General features: G+C 50.6%; 1 protein-coding gene across 2 annotated transcripts in view; it reads left to right on the top strand.

The window, feature by feature from the left end:
* The first annotated feature begins 8,952 nt into the window (after positions 1-8,952).
* SLC6A1 (solute carrier family 6 member 1) overlaps positions 8,953-23,476 on the top strand; it is a 42,534-nt gene continuing 28,010 nt past the window's right edge. For both annotated transcript variants that reach the window (XM_017501474.2, XM_017501473.2), the window contains exon 1: positions 8,953-9,180. The gene's annotated coding sequence lies outside the window, so the exon portion shown is untranslated. The remainder of the gene's footprint in view (positions 9,181-23,476) is intronic.

Below are 23,476 nucleotides of genomic sequence, written 5' to 3'. Positions count from 1 at the left end.
CAGGTGGTTTGTGCTCAGATTCCATCTCCTGCAAGCAAAGGAATTTGGGATGAAGTCACGCACTAGATCTTAATTGAATGAGTCAGATGGCCCCTTGACATCCTAAGGCCAATTACTTCTAGGTTTTATCTTTAGCTACACAAAAAATGTATCAAAATAATCAGAAGTCCAGCTTACAAAAGTGCAGCTGTACTGGTTGAATCAAAGATAGAGACCCTGGGACCCCTCAAATCATGCCCCTCAATGTAGGGTGCATGATTCAGCCAGCTACCAGGGTGGACAATCAGAGTTTAATTGCATGGGGAGAACTCTATCCACACAAGGAAATATCATTCACACATAACTGCCTCCCAGAGGCACCTCCACAGGGAGATCCAGGGTTCACTGGGGTCCCAGGACTGGGCCCACTGTCCTCTACCACCCCCTTGACAATCCAGCTGAACAAACGGAATTTCAAGAGGGGAAGTGACTTGCCCAAAAGCACATGTTAGAGTGACCGCTGGAATCCAGGTGTGCCCGACTCCACTCTCTGTACCTCCCCTGACCATGTATGCTAAGTTTTCATGACTCACAAACCACATCGGGAAGGGTTTTTTGTTTGTTTTTTATTTTTTGTTTTGAAACATTGATGCCACTCAGGAATTTTGCCAAGTCTGCACAGTACTCAGATTGTCATTGACTTAATATCTTTCTTTAAATCAATCCCTACTTTTAAACTACAATAAACTTATTTAAAAGAAAACATTCCACCACTGCCACTGCACATAGAAAGCCAGTATCCCTTGCCAAAACAGAAGCTGTTAAAATAAATACAACAAAAATAACAAACAAAGAGCAATGTTATTAAACTCTAGCCAGACTCAGTTTCAGGAAGGAAGCTGAGGCCAGCTCTGTCTTTATTGAAAAAGGAGATTAGCAAGGATTGGAGAGGCGTTAAATCCATGGCAGCACCATGGCAAGCCTTTCTTTTTCATGTGAACAGAAGGATTAGGTGTGAATTGCAGAGGAAGTCACTTTCCACGTTTTCAGTCCCTGTCATCTAGTGCGGGGTCGGTTCTCACCTGGAATCCCCTCCTGGCCCTCTAGTGGTAGAATCTGACACTAGGGAAAATTCTGCCATAGGCCAGTGCTTCTGCAACTTTAATGGGCACGAGTTTCCTGGGGTTTTGTTAAATGCAGTTTCTAATTAAACAGATTGGAGATGAAGGGGCGAGATTCTGCAGTAATAGTAAGTTCCCAGGTGAGGCCAATGCAGCTGATGGTCCATGGATTACACCTGAGGACAGTCTCGACCAGGGGTCAGCAAACTATGAATTATCAGCCAAATCTGCAACTCTCCAACCTGTTTTTGTGACTAAAGTTTTCTTAGAACACTGCTGTCCTCACTTGCTTATATATTATCTTGTGCACTACACAGCAGAGTTCAATAACCCCAACAGAGACCTCATGGCCTTCGGACCCTAAAACATTTACTGTCTGGTCTTCTTCCAAGGAAGTTTGCTGACCCCTGGTCTAGACAGCAGCCCCTTAGGCCTTCACAGGTCCCTGACTGCCAAGGCCATAGGGAAAGGGGCCTGGTGACATGTCCAGCTGTCATCTCGGCCACCCACTTCTCAGAAAGAGCAGGCACTAAAAAACTTTTTTTTTTTTTTAATATAAGTAAAGGTGCCTGTATAGAACGCAGTATGAACAAGAATTGCAATGGGTAAACATTTTGATGGGTTAAGGATCAGGGCTGTCAGATGAGAAATTAAATTGCCTTTGAACCCTGTGAGTCAAAGACACTGCTGCAGATCATGGATGTGGAGCCAGAGCCCTGCACATGCCACCTTCAGCCTCAGGAGCCCTCCTTGTTGAAAGAGGCAGGTCTGGCTTCTTAGTAATGGAGACTCAGAGCTCTTACATGGGCTGCTGGCACATCTACCAGTGTTCAACACACCTCCTCAGGACCTGCAATCCTACTTCTAGGTATTAGAAAGACAATTCTGCAAGTGAGTCTCGGCCTAAAAATGCATGGCTTTTTTTCACAAAATGGCAAGTGTGAAAGAAGAACCACTGAACAGAAGTGCATTCACATGTGCACTTGGGGGCATGTATAAAATTGTTCTGAGCAGCACTATTTAGAGTACGCTGGGGCAGAAAACAACCCAATGTCCATCAACTGCAGAAGGGATAAATACACTGCAGTATATCCATACAAGGGAATACTATACAGCCCTGAAAATAACAAATGATTGCTACATCCAACAGCATGGATGAATCTCACAGACATGATGCTGAATGAAAGAAGCCAGGCACATTAGAGTATGACTCTATTTGTGTGAAGCTCAAGAACAGGCAAAACTAACTTATGGTAATGGACATCATTATAGTGGCTACCTATTGCGGTGATGTATTGACTGAGAATCTCTGGTGTGCTTTTGGGCAAGTGATTTAACCTTTCTGTGCCTGTTTCCTCACCTGTAAAATGGGGCTATTGATAGTACCTACTTCATAGGCTTGTTGAGGATTTCTGTAAATACAGCCGCTTGAATTTTCTCTGGTACAGGCTCTAGGTAATGCTAGTTATTTGCATGTCAATCATTAAAAGCCAGCATTTACTGAGCCCTCACCACTGCTGCAGCTGACCTCATTCAGGTTTCAGGGCCATACTAGAAGTCTCTATCTCATTCCCATTTCACAGACCATGAAACACCAGTTTGAAGAAATGAGTGCCTTTCCCAAACAGACGCCCCAAGAGAGTAAGCAGCTCACCAGGGTTTAAGCCAGGTTTTACTGGCTGTGTGACCTTGGACAAGTTGTTTCACCCTCGGAGTCTTAATCTATAAAATGAGAATAACATCACCCATTTTATGGGGTCTTTTGGAGAAGGATTGCACTGGTTCATGTGAATGGTTCCAGCACTAAGAGAACCTCCACAAATACTTAGATAGTTACTTGGTATTTTAAAGTCATGACTTGCCCATGGTCGTGTAGCTCCTGGTTAATTCTCTGGGATGTGAATCCAGTCTTCCCACCCCGCCGCCCACATTCTTTCCAAAGCACGGACTGCCTCTTTGTGTCTTCCTTCCAGGCCTGTCTTTCCTCCGTTCCAACCACCTCGCTGCTCTCCAGATAAGCCTTGGGTTTCCAGATAGACATGCATTGGTGTCCTCGGTGCCCAGCACACAGGAGCCAGCCTGGGTTGGTTGTCAGACACCTAGAGCTGACCAGTAACACTATGATCCTTGCCAACTGGGCAAGGCTTTTATTCCCAGGAGCCTGGCACTTCCCAGGGGAGAAAAAATAAGGGCTTTCAAACTCTGAGTCCTGCTCTTCACATACTGTCCATTGAGGGGCAGATGCCCAGGCCCTTAAAACTTTATACTTGAGTGAGACACAAATGCATGGTTTTCCCCAGTGCTTCCATCTATTCAAGAGATATTTATTGCACGTTTCCAGCCAGGCATGGTGGCTCATGCCTGTAATCCTGAAAACCAGAAGAAGAGGATGAGGGAACAGCGTTTCCAGCAGAGGGAACAGCATATATGAAGGCCCAGAGGTGGAAACCTTTTGAGGGGCACTGAAAGTAGCCTCATTTGGCTGGATGCAGGCAATGAGTGTGGAAGGAAATCCAAGAGTCCCGGGTACGCCGCAAGAGGATGTAAGGGTCACAGTCAACACGTTTTGAGCCCTGTCGTGTGCAGTAGTCCAAGGGACAACCCCACCAAAGGGAGAATGGTAAGAAGCTGAAGGAAGGCAGTAGTAAGGTCTGTGTGGGAATTTCAGTGGAGAAGAAATCGTATGCAGTTGGGCAAAAATCAGTCAAGATTCTCAGAGGTGGTAGCATTTGAGAATGACCTTGAACCTCAACTAGAATCTTGTCAACTGGGGAGGTAGGGCATGGAGATTCCCTGCAATTCGCAGCAGAATAACTAATATATACTGAGCATTTACCACATACCAGGGCATTAGCTGGCTTTCTCCAAGCAACCTTGCGAGGTAGAGACTACTATCATTCCCACCTTATGGAGAGAAAACTGGGCCCTAGAAAGGGGAGGTCACATGTCCAAGGTCTGTCTAGCTGTAGGTCAGTCAGCATAATACCTCTAGTATAAGGGGCCGTGGAGAAGTGTTTATGAAGTGTCTCCTGGGGGCAGGCTCATCTCCATGGCTGCTCCTGTCCTGTCTTTTCACGGCTTGCCCATTTGGAAGCATCCACCTGTTGAATGTTTAAGTATTGATCCCCACATGTTATGACGTGCATAAATATTTGAATATTCAGCAGTCAGGCCTCGCTGTCCAAGAGCTGCCCCAGAGTGACTCGGGGACAGAATAATAAAATGAACTTATGTCCTGTTATCTCCCTCGAGGCTTATTGTGGTTTTTCAAGCAGTTACACACATTAATGCAGGGACTCCTTTTGCTAATGCGGGAATTTCTGGCATGGAGTGCGTGGTTAAGGTAATAGCATTTCCTCTGAAAACAAAAAACGGGCCGGGCGCGGTGGCTCACGCCTGTAATCCCAGCACTTTGGGAGGCCGAGGCAGGTGGATTACGAGGTCAAGAGATCGAGACCATCCTGGTCAACATGGTGAAACCCGGTCTCTACTAAAACTACAAAAAATTAGCTGGACATGGTGGCGCGTGCCTGTAATCCCAGCTACTCAGGAGGCTGAGACAGGGGAATTGCCTGAACCCAGGAGGCGGAGGCTGCGGTGAGCCGAGATCGCACCATTGCACTCCAGCCTGGGTAACAAGAGCAAAACTCTGTCTCCAAAAAAAAAAAAAAGAAAGAAAGAAAACAAAGGCCCGATTCCCTACAGGGGATTTTTTTTTTAGGTTGGAGGGGGGCTTCTCAGTGTTAGTACAATTTTGGAAAGCCTGAAAGATGGGATTCTTGGTTGTCATGGAGACAGAGTCTGCTGTGAGCAGCGGATGGGGTCCTGGACAGGGGGCCTGGACAAAGGGCAAGAGAGCAAAGTCGGATGGCAACAAGTCTGGGCGTCCTGACTACCAGATCGGGACTCTTCACACAGCGTCACCTGTGGCCTGATGAGAGGCTCTCTGGGGTGGCAGGAAAGCCCCCTGGCTGGATTCATGAGCTTCCGGGCCCAGAGCCCTGGCTTTGGTGGTGGCCAGGCCTAAACTGGGATCCAGCCTCTGCTCCTCTCCTACTGTGGTCTCTGGGCCAGGGACTCGTCCTCTCTGCACCTCTTTCCCCATGTATCCACCATTCCCTTGCAGCGAGTGCTTGAAAATGTAGCTAGGAGGCATGGGTTTTGTGGCTTTGCCAGCAGATAGCTAAGTGCCCTCAGGCAAGTCAGTGCCTCTCTCTGGGCCTCAGTTTACTTGCAAAAGCGTTCAACTAGCTAATATCTAAGGACCACTTGTAGTCTAATGGCCACGAGTCTATGATTCAGTGAACTCTCCCAAGTCGAGGAAGACAGAGGGCTATGATAATGACATTCACAATCATCATTTCCATCATCCATTGGGCACCTACTGTGCACTGGGAACCCTGCTGGGCACAAGGTCCTCCTCGCCTCACACCTACAGCGCAGCCTCCTAACAATCTTCTCCCTTTTAATCCATCCTGCATACATGGCCAGTGTCAGCTTTCTTAAACCCTGCCTGCTCCTTTGCTCCAGAACACTCAGTGGCTCCCCAGTGCCTCTCAAGGTCAAGACCCAACTCCTCAACGTGGCGAGTGAGCCTTCCATGCTCAAGTCCTTCCCTCTCTCAAGGACTCTATGTTGTCTCTTTGTCTAGTCCTCCCCATCCCTCGTACTCAGCAGGTGCTCAATAAATATTTGTTGAGTGAATGAACACATGGATAAAATGTTTCTCTAAATTAGGCTACTTAAACTTTAGTCATTTGCAAAGCAGCCACAAGAGTTTTGCAAAAATCTGCAAACCACGTCTATTTTTATTTACTTAAATATTTTCCTTTTTTAGATTAAATAAATGTATCTCAAAAGGAAACTTTACATCACGCTATAACTAGAAGACCAATATTACTTGCCAGAAATAGGTCTCCATTAAAATAAATACAAGGACAAATGAGCAAAGCATTCCATTCTAACTGGATGGTGTTGTCTACCAAAGCTGGCGGCCTCGCAGTTAAAACGGGATTAGTCAGTGCCTTGGAGAGGTGTTAAAGACTGAGCTAGCACCGACCTGAGATTTGCCCATTGACACAAATCACAAGGATGTTACAAGGGAGTGAATGGGAAGAGCTGTGTCACTCCAGGTTATTCCACTCCCCTGAAAATTGTCCTATCTACCTTCCGTGGTTGGCAGCCTACATTTTGGAAACCCCGATCTGCACAGCCACAGCCTCGGCTTAGGAGGTTTGCATATGAGCTCTCTGAAAGACTTTAACTCAGGCTTTTTGAAAGAGCACTGGAGGCCCCACATGCAACCACCTCAACGTCACAATATAGTGTCCCTATTTGAAGTCTCACTGCACCAGAGACAGCTCTCAGAGCTCTACTGTGATAAGAGTTTGTTAGAAACCATCTTCCTGATGGAACAATGAGCTCCCCATCCCTGCAGAGATGCGGACAGATGCTGGACAGTCATGGGTGTAGGCCAGGGGCAGGGAATGTCACAGAGATGATCCAGTCCTACTGTCGGCCTATGAAATTGACCTGACAGCTAGAGTTTACATAGGTAAACAAATCTAGAGGGATGAAAAGAGGGGAATTCATTTCCTGGTCAGCAATATAGAAAAAAGAGAGAGACAATTGTGAGTGGGGTTACCCAGAAAACATGAAGGACAAAAGGGGAATGAGAATGGCTATTACTTTTCCTTTTTATAATGCTTCATCATTCTCAATCCAACACTGGATTCATGAGGAATATTTTGGCTTTAAACAACATAAACCGAATTCACACTTGTAGGATAGGAAAAACAAATTAATGAGATAAATAGCTGACACCGCCTTCAGGTATGGCTGGATTCAGGGACTCGATCTACATCAGAATTCACTCCAGCCTCTGCCTCTCAGTTCTGCTTTCCTCTATGTTGGCTTCATTTCAGGTAGGATCTGCTCAAGTTCTACAGAGATGGCTGCCAACGTCTCTACACTTAGGAGCCTCGGTGGAGATTGAGCTTCTATTTGACGATAGTTTTAGCAAAAGTCCCAGGCAGAGTTCTATTGGCCCAGGAAATGTCACATGTCCCCTCATTGAGGTCAGAGTGACATGCTCTGATTGTCTGTGCCCTGGGTCACATGTCTATCTCCAGGAGCAGGGAACCCACCCAACCATATAAATATGAATGAAGGAGGGGAAGTTTCCCAAATGAAGATTGAGGTTCTGTCACCCAAAGAAGCTGAAACAAATGTCAGGCAAGCAACAGTGGCCTTCATTCTTGCTACCCTGGTATCTCCACTCAAGTCTATGCCCACATCTCCATCCAGACAGCTCCTATTCAGCCTTCAGACCGCTGTTCAAATGGCACTTCCTTGAGGAAACCTTCCCAAACCATCCCACGCTGCACTGGGATCCCCGGCATGTGTGCGCCTAGCAGAGGTTGTCATTCTGGGCTTGTGTGGTTGCTATTTGATGAAAGCCTGTCTCCCATACTTGACTGGGACCTCCTTAAGAGCTGTGGCCTGTCTTGCCCATCACTCTGTCCCTAGAGCCTAGGCCAGTGCCTGGCACACAGGAGGAGCTCAGTAAATATTTATTTGAAGTACCAATGGAGATCCACAGCACATATGACCTGGTGATCAGTGGTGGGAGGCGGATGGGTCAAGAAAGACACCAAGATTCCCTGCTCATGAATGAGAGTGTGGGGAGACAGGAGAAGTCAGGGTGACCTTGGAGAGCACTACCTTGGGGGACTTGGGGATGGATGAAAGCGGGGAGGAGGTAAGATTAGGTGGGGTGGAGGACAGGAGGTCCATCAGCAAAGGCCAGCCCTGGGGACACAGAGAGGAGGGAAAGAGTAGGTCAGGGCTGGAGAGAAGGAATCTTTTCTCTGAGTTTCTGGGGAGACCAGAGGGAAGGGCAGATGTGGCCCCCTTCCCAGGAGCCTTTATAAAAGAAGGTGGGGGGGTCAGGAGTTGGTAAGGACAAGTGAGGGAGTCCCTATGTGCTGGGTTGGGATTGGCTGGAAAGGGGAATTCACTGGGAGAATCCCTCGAACCTCAAGAACTGGGAGAAAGGTGTCTGGGGTTCCTGCCACCATCCCTGTTTTCCCTCTTAAGTAACCTGTTTCCCCATCTGTCCATCTGCACACACAGCCACTTGTGTCTCCATGACCAACCGCTGGCAGTGGACAGGGCATCCTTCCCACCCCCACTCTTACACACACTTCCAGCCTGGTACGCAGAGCCTGGTCACCCCAGACCAGGCCTGCGTTTCCAGGTGTAAGGAACAGGAGACGCCGCCCTAGGACGAGAGCAGGGAGGGGGCAGGGGCCCACCCCCACCCACAGCGACCCACAGAGGGCGGGAAGAGGACGAAGGCAGAGAGAAACAGAAAGGACAGGCTCACAGAAGCAGAGCGGCAAGGCTGGAAGGAGAATAGCCAGGAGGGGAGAGCATGCTGTGAAGGACAGAGAGACAGAGACCAAGGCGGACAGGCAGACAGGCTGATGACCCAGGCCGAGGCCGGGAAGAGCCGTCAAAGGAAGGAGAAGGAAAGAGAGAGGCAGGAGGGGGACGGCGGGGCAGGCAAGGGAAGGAGGGGGTGGGGAGAGGGAGGGAGGGAGGAAGAGAGAGGGGAGAAGGAGGGAGAAGAGAGCGGGAGAATGAGAAAGAAGGGAGAGGGGAGGCGTAGAAGGGGAGAGGAGGTGAAGGGAAAAGGGGAGAGGCTGCTGGCGGGGAAGCTGCAGGAGGCAGCTGCGGAGGGAGCGCGCGGCGCGGGCCGGGGTAGCGCTGGGCGGGGGCGGGCGGTGCGGGCAGGGCCCTCCCCCAGCTGGGCGGGTTCCGGGAGCCGCGGGCCCCGCCCTCCCCCTCCATTCCTCCGGTCTCGCTCCCCCCTCCTCTCCCTTCCCCGCGTCCCTCCGCCCGCCCTCGGAAGACCGAGAGAGCGGAGAGGTTGCGGGCGAGCTGCGCGGAGCCCAGGAGCCGAGGAGTCTGGAGCGCAGCGCAGCCCAAGCCCGAGCGGCCCCGCGTCCCGAGCGCACCGGAGCGGCCGAGCCGCCCCGCGCAGCTCCAGTCCCGGGGAGGGCAGCCCCGGCTGCAGGTAGGAACGGTCGGCCGGCGTCGGGGCGCGGGGCGCGGGGCGCAGAGCCTGGGACAACAGGGCAAGACCGGCCAGAGCTCCGAGCCGCCGCCGCTAGCCTGGCCGGGTGGGGGGCGGACACCTCGAGATTCAAGCGCCCGCGCGCCGCACCTCCCCTGGGGCCACATGAAGGAACAGGGGCGCCGCTGGGTCCCCGACGGGCGCTCAGGCCATCCATCCCCCGTGACACGCGAGAGGCAGGAAAGCTCGAACCGAACTGAGGGTCGCGAGAATTGCATGCCCCTTCCCTACCGCGGTGCCCCACTGGCCTCGCAAGTTGGTGCTGGATTCTGCAGGAGCCGTCGAAGCGCCCTATTCAGTCCCCAGGGGATGGAGGGGATGCGGAGTGAATGATACGAAGTGTGTTGGGGACCGTGCTCCACTTTCCCAGTCGTGGGGTCAGCTGAGCCGAGTTAGAGCTATGCCCCTCATTTGTTCTCTGCGGGCTATGGCGGGGTCCGGTGTGACTTGAAGATGGGACATCTCGTTTTCCATCCTGGGACGGCCCAAGCTCTCAGAAACATTAGCTTAAAATCACACCAGGGCTTGGGCTGTGCGCACGGAAGCTCGCGCCGCGCTCTCCCAGCCCCGACTTTTCCCGAGGGATGTGGGGTGCGGGAGGTCCCTTAGAGAGCTGGAGGACTGTGCCTCCTCGCTGCTGCGGTAGCTGCGCTCACTTGATTGCTTTTCGTCTCTGCGTTTACTCCCCGGGGCGACACTGCTCGGGACAGTAGCCCCGGGCAGTGCCCATTGGGTTCTGAGCACACATCCCCACGGGTCGCACCCACAGATGTCCTGTTCTACGCTTGGCTCTGTCCTCCGACAAGAAACTCAGACCGGGCAGTCCCCTGTTGAGACTCTGAGCTAATATCCTCCCAAAGTAGACGTGAACCTCAAGGAGAAAATTGGATTTTTTAAAAGCCAAATGATAACGCCACATTCCTTCCCTTTGTGGGACTGGAGTGCACATTCCCTTTCCCAGGAAGCTTAGCCTTATCCCCATGAAGATAAGGAAGGGGGGAGAGTTGGGAGAGGGAGGGAATAAAATGGCTCCTGAGCTTTTGTGACATCCCAAAAATCATAGATCATGTCAGACTGAGTTGCATTGGGGGTCTACCTTTGTTTTTCTGTGACACACAAGGTGGGTGTTTGGCAAGAGAGTGGGGATGTTGGGTGCTGGATAGTGCCTGGATTCTGTGTCTTTGGGAACTTTGGGGGGAAGTGTCCTCCTAGGGGAGCCTAAAAAGGCTACCCAAATCCCCCAAATTCCAAAACAAAAGAGGTCAGTGCAAACTACTGGCATCTTGCAGGTTACCTCTTTCTCTTTGGAGCACATTGGGAAGGACTGACCCAGCTCCAGATCCGGGTCTGGTCCAAGCAGGCACAGACCCTCCCCAAGGCAGAGAAGGGGAAAGTGAACTTGCCCTTAGAAGTGTGAGTCCCTGGGGGAGTCAGAGGGACCTTTTCCCAGAGCAGCCCTGGCAAAATGGCTGAGCCTCCCTTGAGCCTCAGAAATAAATTGTCAGGCAGGCAGCAAACAAAGAAAGAGCTCTGTCTCCAGCCAAGCGCTGGCTCAGTGGCCAGTCCTTGGAGGACAAACAGTGAGTCCCAGGCAGAGAGACATAGCCTGGCTTGCCTGGCAGAGCATCTGGAAAGTGGGGTTCCCTAGGAACACACAGGAGAGGGGCAGCCACTCTGGAAGTAAAATCAGGGACCCTCTGTCCTGATGGCGGGCCCTTTATTTTAGGGCTGGAGGCTTGATGAGAAGCGGCTCTCCAGGAACTTAGATGGTGCTGGGAAGGATGTCTCGAGACCAAGGAGTAGGTAGCTTAGAGGGTAAAGATGAGGCAAAATCAAGCCCACCAAGGCTGAAAGATGCACAGTGGCCACGTCTCTCCTGTCTGCCATGGATTTTACATGCCCGGTGAGCCCAGAGCAGCAGAGGCTATAAATTTGTTTACACGTGGCCCAGAACACAGCAGAACCTCAATAAATCTCTTAGAATAAAGCCTGCATGGATGGAAGGTGATGCTAGCGCTGGCATGGACGTACCTGCAGTCTCTACCTGTCTCACGGAACCAGGTAGCCTATAAAATGTGGCCCCTTAGTCCATAGCCAGGAATGAATGCGCCCCGGATGAGGGTGTGCTTTGAGCTGGGGCATTGCCATCTCTGGCCAGGTGACCTTGGGTACGTTCTCGTTCCTGTTGGAACCCAAAGCTTCTAATGTGCCAGGGCTTATCATTCCTACAAGAACCATGTGCAGCAGGCACTATTCTATTTCCCATTTCAGAGGCGATGAAACTGGATGCAGAGAGGGGAAGTGACTTGCCCAAGGTCACATAGCTAGGAGGAGGAAGGGCAGGGATCTCAACCCTACTGTTCTAATTTCCAAGCCAACTGTGTCCTACCGTGGGTCTCTGGGCCTCGGATTTTCCAACCGTAAAGTGCAGTGATCGGATGATAGTTCCCATGGGCCTGCCAATGAAGCAGTGACTGGTCCTCTACCTTGGTGGCATATGACATGCTGAGAGCACCATTAAATAAAGCACCAATCCAGGCCGCTTCTTACCAATGCACAAAGACGATTCCTTGGCTTGGCTGTGAGCTCAGCAGCTGAGATAGGGTTCCACGCTACTTGGAATTTGGAGATGTCTTACCCCCCGTCCCTTGCTTGTCTGTGAGTCGCAGGCAGTGTTCATGACAGTTGATTTAGCCTTGCCACCTCTAGCCGCCTGCATCCTGAAGTCCATCTCCTTTGTCCTTCAGATCCCATTAACGTTGCCTAGCCCAAAATGTGCCCACCTTCCCCTTGGCCACCACCCCACCCCAGCAGCCCCTCTCCTCAGCCACAGCCCCAATGCCAAACCCAGTTAGAGCTACTTCATCGCCTCTCAGCCCAAATGGAAACTAAAATGCAAGTATCAGCTGGCCTGTCTATGCCTGTGTCGGGACTGCCCCTTCCATTCAACCGTGCAATGTCACCTGAGCTTCTCTGTGCCTGGAGAATGGTGGGCAGAGTATAGCCCCGCTGGATGACAGCGACTTCAAATTGACTCCAGTTGCCAAGAGCATTTGGGTACTGTCCCCACAAGCTGAAAAGACCATCATGCATCCACTGCCCTGTGGCTTGGCGGGCCTCGGTACTGGCTTCCCAAATGGGTCCTGCACAGGTGGCTCTTCTTGCTAACTTTACCCTGTTCTCTGAAGGGCCCTGGGAGGTGGAGGGGAAGAGGTTGGCGTTGGAGAAAGGAAAGGTTGGGAGGCCAGATGTGCACTCCAAAATAGGACTTCCCAGGAAATGGGCCTCAGTGAGCATATGAACATCCAGCATCTCCATCTACTCCGTGCTCACCTAAGACCTCTGGGGTCAGGGGAAGGGGCTATGGCGTCAGTGGGAAGAGGGCCAGTAGCAGAGAGGAGAGTTGCCTGGCATAGGCAGTAGGTGTGAATGCTGTGATATTTCAGCAGACACCTGGAATTCAGTCATAAACAGAAAAGGAAAAAACACTAAATATTGTTCCAGTGGCAATTGTATCAAACACAGTAATAACTGTCAGTTACTGCGTGTTGGCAAATGCCAGGGAAGGTGTTGTGTGCCTTACTTATATCATTGCAGTTAATTTTCACAAAACCATGTGAGGTATGTAGCATAATGATCCCTGTAGGGGTGAGGAAACTGAGGCAGAGAGTGGCTAGGACACTTGCTGCAGGATCACTGGGCTAGTAAATAGCCTTGGAGCCCAAACTCAATCACAGCATGCTTAAATTCTTGCCACTGAAAAGCCCCTGACATTGCTTACTTGGCAATGACCATGACCACCCCAGCTGCCTCCACCCTAGTTAAGGAGCTGCACAGTTTACAAAGCACTTCCTCATCCAGTCCATCTGTGGAGCTTTGCCACAGCTCTACGAGGCATGATAGCTTCTGTGTGATGACTGGGGAAGCTGACTTGCAGAGAGATGAATTTGTACCCAAGGTCCCTCAGCTGCTAGGCTACAGAACTGGGGTTCAAATTGAGAAGTCCAGCCTGTTAAAACCTATTTGGGACCTAGATTTGAAATTCATTTGCAGCTAGTGCTGATGTCATGCACTCAGCCATCTTTCCTTAACTCTCAGGTGTCTCCCAATTTTGTCCCCACCATCTTGCTGCTCAAGAAGCTATTGAGAGTGCCCTGACAAAGCCATCAGCTGCATTTACCGTGATCTGACATGACACAAAAGTGGCATCCGGTTCTATGCAAGATGCCTGCAGCGAATGGCCTTCTATTTTTACATTTCTCACAAATTGGAAATTACAAGGAGGCCAGGTCTTGCAGAGAGATTGGCTGTGGTGCTCTGAAAGCAGGGGATGTGCAGGTAGGTGGAACGGGCCATGTTAGGGTGGCAGGGGCCCTGTTGGCTGTGAAAGGGGCCCCCTGGCTGCTGGGGCTGGATGAGATCCTGGCACATAGACCAGGCTTGGGGATGCAGGAGTCAGTGGCTGCCTTGGAGGGTGACCTGCAGCTCTGCCCACCTGTCGGCTGCCTGTGAGATCTGTGTCTCACGCCAGCTCTTGAGATAACTGAGCCCTGGCTAGAGGGACATTCAAGGTCAAAGATGCCCTGAAACATCGACAGCAGGTTGCTTTCATGGATGTGTTGTTTGATAAGGAGGTTCTGTGCAGGGAGAGGCCAGCAGCCACAGGGAGGTGAGCAAAGACATTTTGTTGTAATTTGCTGTAACTCAGGGTTGATCGCAATACTCCCGGTCATCAGAACCTCACTTTGGACTTTGCTAAAAATGCTCTTGCAACTGCTCTTTCTTTTGATAGTGTATGAAGTATTCCAGGGGAAGAAAATATGGTCCTTGACATCCTGAAGAAGAATCCTCTATCCAATAAGGAGTGACTTTTCTTTTAAGCTAGTTTTCTCATAAAGCCCAAATCAGAATGACCTTGACCCAAATGAGGCTCCTCTGCACACATGTGCATAGGTGAACAGGTTAACAGTTATGTAGAATTTCGCAGTTTTCAAAGTGTTTTCTCAGTTGAAGCTTGTGACAGCCCCAGGAGCTTCAAGTGAAGATAATTTTATTGTTATTATTAGTACCATTATTGCATCCAAAAGATGAAACTGAGGCTCAGTGAGCCCTCACTCCTCATGTCAGTTCCCTGGTTTCCCAGCTGATGGAAATCACTTTTACTAGGCTGAAATCCAAGTTCACCAGGTAGCCCCTTGAGAAAGAGCCCAGATGAGGCCAGATCTGGTAGAAGGGCAGAGCACAGAGCACGCAAAGATCAAGATGTACAGGAGAGCGTGGGAAGGCACGGCTGTGAGCTTTGGGAGAAAAGGGCTGTGGCATCTTTTCCTAGCCTTACCTGAGCTCTGTCCAGAGATGAACATCTCCTTGGTTATACCCAGAGTTTGGGGTCTAAAGTGCGATCATTTGGCTGGTAGCTCCCAGCAGTCACCAGACCTGGAGGGAGAGGAAGGGACAGTTGCTCTCAGACACCTAAGGGCACACAAGCCTGCTTTTCTCCGTGAATGGGGTGGGGGGGGAAGAAATGAACATGAGGGGCCGCCAGGAGATTTCACAGAAGGATCTAAAGGTCTTGATAGCCAGGAAGGTTAAGGGGAGTGTTCGTATGTAAGCCTCAGCTTAGACCCACTGGAGAAACAGGCTATGTGCTTCTGAGCCATGCCCAGGCAAGAGGGCAGGGATGGGGAGGGGATATGGGATGGAAACCACCTGACCCTGGCCATGACCCACTCCCCTCTGCCTTTGGACTGTTGTCATGCTGAAGACCGTGAAATACCACAAGTTCTCGGAGCTTTCCTCTGGGGCGCAGGAGGAGGCAAGAGAGGGTTTGCTAGTTGCCTGGCTGGATGGTGGGAGAGAACTTGTCCAGCTCAGCCCTGACCATGAGTTTGGAGGGCCACTGGGCAGTGGCTCCTGAGCCGAGGCTGATGCTGGGTGATAGGTGCTACTCTCCCCATCTGCCAGAGGGGGACCCTGAGCCCAAGGCTGGTGGAGTCACTTGCCCCAGGTTTGGACCCAGGCCTTGCTGATGCCAACACCATGCTGCTTCTGAAAAGCACTTGAGACAGGATAACCGTGGAGGAGCCAGGGCTTTTTCTCTGTATTCATCATTTCTGGCTGTGCCATGCAAGAGCTGAGAAAAAATAAAAGCAATACAAAAGAAAAGTGACCAAAAGCAAAAGCCACCAGCCTCCCGGGCACTGTCTGAGCTGCCATCGTGCAATCAGCCTTCACTGCTGCCTGAGCTAAGCCCCTTTCCGTCCAAGTCAGATGCTACCAGAGCTCAAGATCAAGGGCCCACCTATGATTTAAAAAATAAAAATAAAAAGTAGACCTGGGGAGGGAAAGGGAAGAAGTCATCTTACTGAAGAGCATTGTTTAAACATGGAATTTAAATGCACGCATGTATGACATATACATTTTTAGCAGGTTGGTCCAGCATAATGACACAGAATGATCTGATATGTACATCCCTCAGTCTTGGGCTCTGCCTGTGACCTAGGCACTGAGCCAGCACTTCACAAGCATTGTCCCAGGATCCTCAATAAGAAAACTGAGGCTCAAGGAGCTCAAGAAGTTGCCCAAGGTCATACCACTGACATGCGGCAGAGCTGGGAATCAGATCCCAGGCTGCAGGGCTCCAAGGCCTGGGCTTGCAGACCAGAGGAAGAAGTGGGAGAGGCATCTCCTGCCGGGCCTCGAGCCTGTGGGGGACTGTGGGCAGGTTCCTTTCCCTTTCTTGGCTTTGCATGCTCAGTTCATATGGCCAAGGGGTTTGGACCATTGCATGGGACGATCGGCTGCTCCCCACGCCAGGCGCCAGTTCTCTAGGGAAGGGGTGGGAAGCTGCATGCCCCACTTCCTCCTCTCCTCCTCCATTTCCCCCATAATAGCCTCCCCGAGACTAATGACTGAGGAAGATAAGAGCCCTTTCTCCAAATGGCAGTGAATGCCACTAATGACAGAGCAGATGCTGCACTGTTAATTATTCCACGGGTATTAAATGAAAATTCCAGCCCTGGAGGAGTTAAATAGCACCACTGACCTGGCAACGGCTGTGCTTAAAAGTGGTACCATCAGCCTGGGCTGAGGCAGAACAACCCCCTCCCCAGACTTGGAGCTAGATAGGAGTCACAAAGCAAAGATCCCCTCAATGGTCATGGACCCCTCTTCATCTTCAGCTCAGGTTTCAAAGCAGCTCCTTGGAGACACGGATCAGTGGCTGCTTTGGGAGATTTTCTTAGAGGCCCCTAGGGGCCTAGACTAGTTATCCTCAGGGGCACATGTGGGCAAACAATTGGACCAAATAAAACTCTGAGCACCTACTGTGTGCCAGGTCCTATTGTGGATTGTGGAAAGAAACCAGGCGCTATTGCTGCCTTTTAAAGATCCGCTGGCAGTCAAAACCGTAGATTCCTTAAGAGGAGGAATGCTGTGTCTTTGGAGTCTCAGAGTGGGTGCTTCTGTCTCACTTTGATTACCTGCTTGGTTCCTTGAATGAGAGCCAGAGGCCACGCAGATGGTGGCCAGAGCAAGGTTGGTGGGCAGAGGGACTGGGCCAGGATCAGGCTGTCTTCTCCAGGTACGAGCAACATGACCTTTCTGGACGGCTTAGCCCCAGGCTCTGAGGGGAGGCATGACATGGGTGAAGAGCTGGGTTTCCACTTGCTGAAGCACCACGGGCAACTCCTTTGCCCTCTCTGAGCCTCAGTTTGCACATCAGCAAAATGGGGAGAATAAGGGCTATGATGGCTTCAGGCAAAACAACTGTTTTCTAACCAACCCGGGCCCTGAATCTGGAGAATCAGAGACCTCATAAATGTCTGAAGGTTGACATTCTGGAGGCAATTCAGAAGAGAGAGAGAGTGTGGTCACCAAAGACAGCGTCTGGTTCTTCCTGTGGGTCTCATTCAAATCTCGCTTCAACCCCCAAGTCATTTCCAACAGCTCAGGTCACTTGTTTCCAGCTTTCTGAACCTGGAAAGCTGTTTCTCAGGTTTTTCTAGGCTAGAGAAAGTAACAAAACCCACCCATTTCAGACATACCTGTGTTATAGATGGGTAAACTGGGGCCTAGAAAGGAGGAGTCCTAGGCCTTGCAGATGCTAGGACCTAGAGCTTCTAACCCCTAACCCAGTGCTCTTTCCCTTGCACCAAGCCAGCCCAGCTCCTCCGTTGAGAAATTATTAAATAGAGTTGGTGGAAGGACTCTGGTTGCCGTGACAACAGAGCCCGTGTCCTCGGGAGATAATGGCGTTGCACAAGGCAGAGTGATGTGTGTTGAATGCTGATTCGGGAGCTGCTGGAGTGAGAGTGAGCACAAGAGAAGAGTGGAGGGGACCATGTCTAGGGCTCGAGCTTCCCCAGGAAGGAGGTGCGGGGCTGGTAGGGGTGGGGCAGCTTCAGAGCAACTTGCCTCCCCTATGTCCACCCTTCCTACAGCCTTGTCAGAATGGGATACTTCCCTGCACTTCATGGAGGTGCAGAGTCAGGTGAGGAGAGGTGAAGTGACTCACCCCAGGCCACACAACCAGGAAAGAGCCAGAGCTGGGATTATACCTCCAACCAACATGGGGGGCCTAGGCTACAGGGAGGGCCTGGAAGGGGTTCCCCTACAGGGGCAGGGGGTGGTTGACGGAATAGGGTCTCAGAAGGGGGCGTGCCAGGGCCCTGCACTTATAGAACCTAGACCTCTCCAAGCCTTAAGGCCTCGTGGAGGTCCAGATGGGCCAGGAAGACAATTCCAGCTGAAGAGGAAGAGAAAACAGAGTATCAGTGTAGCTAAAAGCATCAGCTTTGGAACTGAAGTTACATCTCTCCCTGCCACCTCCTAAACTGTGTAATCCTGGGCGAGTCACTTTCCCCCGAGCCTCAGTGTCCTCATCTGCAAAATGGGGATGATACCAGCACCTACCTCATAGGATTGTGGTGAGACTGCATATGGCAAGGCAGATAAAGCATCAAACCCCAATCCTGGTCATAGCTCAGTCACCAGCAGCTGTTGTTATGAACCAAAGGGGAGAGGCTAAGAGAAGGCTCCACTCCCAACCACGTATCGGCTTGTAATTTGTGCACTGGAAGAGTGAAACTGGCTAACGGAGTACACGCATGATACATATCATGGCTCCTCATTCCAGGCTAGTAAATAGCACTAAAACAAATGAACAGCTCCATCACCAAAAATGTACATAAATATTTTGCATTTGAAGAGTGTGAATGGTGTACCTCACTGCAAATGTACTGTCCTTAAAAACCTATATGCACACCTCACTGGGGGAATTTGTGTTTTCTCTGTGCCAGCTATCTAAATGACTCCATGCTGCAAACGCTTTTGGAAAATAAACACTCTCACACCTAATTTCTATTCTGCGCAGCTGGTGCAGTATACTTACCTCCCTAATCGGGATTGGAGAACATGGGGTTAATACCCTGTGAAACCCCAAAGTGCAGCATTTGCATGCTGGCAAAGATGCAGGCTGGCAGACAACCCCATTCCATTTTGGAAGCGGAAAGAGGGTGCTGGACTCAGGCATTTGGCTGTTTCAAAAGCGCTGGTGAGAGCTGGGATCCTGATGATTTAGATGCAAGCAACCATTTTGTTTGTTTCCGCAAACCTGTTTGAGCAAATCCACCCCCAGAGATAGCAGCCTGTTTCTGGGTCCCTGAGAGAGAGGGTCATTTGTTCGTTGCTGTTCCTGGGGCTGGATGCCAAGCTATAAGGCAGTGAGCTGAGTACCTTGGATCCTGACACCCCTATTTCATGCAGGGAGGAGAGGGGTCAGGGAGACTGATTCAGTGAACAAATAAAGACAGTTGACATTTAACCAGGATTTTAACGGGTGTGCTAAATTGCAGGATACATACACATATCCACTTTGGGAATCGTGTTTAATAAACAATTTGCTCTAAGAATTCGATTTGATCAGCATCTCCCAGGGACTCCCACCATTCCCTGAATTGATCGCCTATAGGTTAAGATAACGCTGACCTTCTGCTCAGGACTTTTTCCCATCGCTATTTAAAAATATAAATGATAGCCCTGATCAGGTGGTTTATTATAATATCCATCAGGTATCAAGTATTTACTATGTTGCAGATGCTATACTAGCTACATATTTTCCCATTTAATCCTCATAGCAGCCGTAGAAGTAGGTGTTATCACTTCTGTTTTAGACAGAGAGGGTAAGTGACTAACCTATAGTCACACAGCACTGAACCAGAGCTGAAACTCAAAACTAGGTGTCCTTGCCCATAGGGAAGGACAAATTTTAAGTCCCATGAACAATGAGCACACTTACGAAGCGTTCCTGCTTGGGGTGTCACAGAGTGATCTGGAGTTTGGTTGTCAGGAGCCATTATAGGGGCAAGCAGAGGAGGGCATTGCTCATTGTTCGTGGGACTTAAAGAAAATTTGTACAGTAAAAATCAGATTTTTAGCCAGACATGGTGGCACATGCCTGTAGACCCAGCTACTTGGTGGGCTGAGGTGGGATGATTGCTTGAGGCTGAAAGGCAGAGGTTACAGTGAGCCAAGATCCTGTCACTGCACTCCAGCCTGGGTAACAGAGTGAGACCCTGTCTCAGAAAAAAAAAAAAAAAATCTGATTTTACCAAATGAGTAGGCTGTTCTTGCTACATAGGAGTTTATACTTTACAAAAACAAGGGGATCTATACCATAAAACTCCTTTCCTTAGCTAAGCAAGTGAGTCAAGAACAGATGCACTGGTGAATGTGAGCATTTGAGTCTTTTAAAAGTAAAATTAGCCTTTATAATGTGGGAAAATATTTTTGACCCTGGAATCTGACCCTTAATTGACTCTGAAAATACACGCCTCCCTCATTCTTGCAGAATATTTTAAAGCAGAGTCTCTCTGCATTTTTTTAAATCCAAAGGAGCTTTTATTAAGAGAACAATAGGGTTTGTTGTTTCCCAAATATAAAATTATAACACCAAACACGCTTTTTCAAACTTCACCACCCCCAAGCATTTGACATATCCCCTAGGGAAGGGGCAATATTAACCTCATCCATCTTCCACTGCTTAGAGAAGGAGCTCTACTGAGCAGTCACTCAGTAGATTGCACCATGTATACAAGGATTGCAAATTCAAGGGCCATTAGGGCCAGACAGGTCACAGAAGTGAGTAAAAAGGTCCGGGATAGGACGACAGTAATGGTGGGACTTGTAGTAAACTAGGAAACACAGGCACCACTTCCCTTCTCCAAAGCATGCAAGTTTAAGTTCCCAAATTCACATCTGACACCACTCAACCAAACATATCTGTGGGACCCATTCGGCCGCAAACCACCACGCTGAGATCCCTGGTGGTTCTTATCGTGACCTTGTGTGATCCTGGTCCAGGCAGTTTCTCTTTGGGGCTCAGCCTGATTGTCTCTAGAAGGGGGCTGATAGAGCATGCAGAGCTGTCTGGAGGGAGAAATGGAGTCCCAGGTGTGGACGTTTGGTAAGGAGCCGTGGCACTGTCTGCAGCCACTGTCATGGACGTGGCTTCCGTGACGCTAAGCCGGCTCTCCCCTTGGGCTGTGCTCCTGCACGTGACTTATTTAGTTCATCGTTTAGATCAGGCAGCTCTGGCAGCGTTATTATTTCTTTTCCCCAAATCTGAGTTCTTAAAGGGCCTTTATCTTAATGCCCGTCGCAGCCTTCCAAGCACATCTTGAACAGGAATGAACAGCTATTTTAACCCACGGGCTTCTTACAAGTGTGTTTTAAAAGGCAAAGAGCAATGTAAAAGAATGGCAAAAGGTCATCATGCCGCTCTTGTTTCCTGGTCTGAGTTAATCCTTTCTGGCCAGTTGAGCACAGGGCTTTTACAGAGACATCCCCTGGAACTGAAGTCCCCCAGAAAGCCCCACATTCATCAGAGGCAGGAGGAAGAAAGGAGCCTGGAACAGGCAGTCAGGGAGCAGAGGGTGGGGACTCGGACCTCTTCCACGGGGGCTCCCCCTCGTGCCCAGCACAGGGTGGGTTCTCAGTGGATCCCTCAAGCTGGCGTGGGGAGACAGCTGCCCTGTGTGGAAGGCTGAGACTAATGGGATGGCTAATTAGGAAGTCAGTGGAAGAGGCCCTGCAGCCTGGGTTCAAATCCTGGCTCCTCAGCCACTTTTGACCTTGGGCTCTGCCAACCTCAGGCTTCTCGTGGCTGAAAGGCAGGCTCCCTCCCTCCCTCCTTGGGTTCAGTGAGCTGACACAGTGGAGCCTCGCACAGCTTACAAGCAGTGAATGGCACATCTGTTTTCTCTTCTGTCCTTCCTTCCTCCTGCCCGTTTTTCCTCTTTCCTTTTTCTGATCCCTTCCTGTGCCCCTCCTTTCTTCCTCCTGTTCTCCTCCTCATCACTCTGCTCCTTTATCCCCACCTTCTTGTCTGTTTCTCTCCTCCTCTCCCTCTACTTCCTCTTCTCTTCTTCTCCCCCTCCTTCTCAACCTCCTCTCTCTCCATCACTCTCCACTCCCTCAAATCCACCCGGGGATGCCTCCAAGTTCCCATGTCTGATCCCAGGGTGCGATGCTCCTCTTCCCACAGCAGGCATCTCCGCGGGCACCCTCCAGCCCCAGCATGTGCTCCAGGGTCAGCCCAGGGGGTGACGTCCAGGGCTTTCCTTACAGGAAGCAATCAAGAGGGCTTCCGGAATTAAACCACCAGGAAGCAAGGCCAGTTTTTGCCCGAGTGCATACCTCACTGGCCCCACAAGAAGAAACAGGCCTAAGGGGCAGTGGTGTGCTGGACCTTGCTCACAGATGGCACGAGTACTCAATCCTGTGACCTCATATTAGTACCTTTCACGGGCCACGGTGGGAGTGTTTATACCACAGAAATCAGCAGGCACTGCAAACTGAGTCTTCTGTTTTGTTTCCTGAGAGCCCACTGTTAAAGCTTACCAGCACACCACTGCTCTGTAGACCTGCCACCTTCTCCGAAGCAAATGTTTCTGTGCTGAGGCCTTGTAAGAACAAAGTCCTTTGCCATAGGGGGCAGAACCCAAGAGAGCGCACGCATATCTAGCACTGTTCAAGCTGCCAGCTATCTGGGAAGCAGAGCAGGTGGAAGACCTGGGCCCTTTCTTACAGAGGTGACAGTGCAGCTGGGATGCTAAGACAGACGAATCTGAAATTAGGAGAGAAGCCATGTCGTATAGGGTGACCAGGCCTTCCTCCTCACCCTCACCATGGTCCTGACTCGGGCACTGTCCTTTCACCAGCCCTGTTACAGCAACCTCCACCCATGTTCCCTCTCTTCTCCTCCCCACACAGCTGCTGGGCAGTCTTGCCAAGTCACCATCACATCAAATCTCCCCCCTTTTCAGGGCTCAGGTGGCAGCCCTGGTGACTGCCCCATGCCCACAGTGGAGAGGGATAGTTAAGAACATGGGCTTTGGAATCAAACTGTAGTGTCCGGGATCTGAGACCGCGGGAAGTTGTTTTACTGTCGGAACTTCAGTTTCCTCATCTGTACGGCGCGAGAGGTAAATGCGATCATCCATGAAATGCAGTAAACATGTTAAGCACTTCCTCAGCCTTCGGTGTGATCATCATTCTCATTGCAGGGTAAAATGTGCCCTCTTTTCCTGCATCAGAGCTCACCGCCTCTCCTTCTCTGTGTGCTGGGGAAGACTTACCCCGTGGATGTGGGTTGTCCAAGGCCCATCTCCCAGCCATCCCGAGAGCTCGGTGGCAGCAGGACTCAGACTCCAACTTACATCTTTGTCCCTCTGCACCCAGCATGAGGCCCGGCTCCTGGAGATGCACAGTTGATGTGGATGGGATTGAAAATTGCCTTGACAAAATGAAGTGCTCAGTTGGGCATTACAGATAATTAGGGGCCAGAACAGACGTTAGTAAAGCGCCGATCGTGTGAGTGAGACAAGCAGGATTGGATTAGAGTGAGGCGGAGCTAGAAATCCGAGTCTGACTCTCCCGCTTACACACAGAAGAAAGCAGAGGCACAGAGATGGGAAGGAACTGGCATAAGGTCACACAGCTAGTAAGTTTAGGGTGAGATTTCAAACCTGTGTCTACTGGACTTCAGGGTGTCAAGCTAACTGCCCTTCCTCCTCAGGTCAGCCCCTCTCTGCAGCTGCAAGGCACAGGCCATACCTGCAATTGGAGGACAGCTGGGGTCTCCAAGAGGGGAGTGCTGCCCCTAGAGGCTAGCCGCCTCCTGGGGACTCTGATTAGACCTTCCAGCCCCGCAGCTCAGCCAGAATCTCATGTGACC

Source organism: Cebus imitator, unplaced genomic scaffold (assembly GCF_001604975.1).
Source record: "Cebus imitator isolate Cc_AM_T3 unplaced genomic scaffold, Cebus_imitator-1.0 Scaffold281, whole genome shotgun sequence".
Classification (NCBI taxonomy): Eukaryota; Metazoa; Chordata; class Mammalia; order Primates; family Cebidae; genus Cebus; species Cebus imitator.
This window is presented reverse-complemented; position numbering and strand designations above follow the sequence as displayed.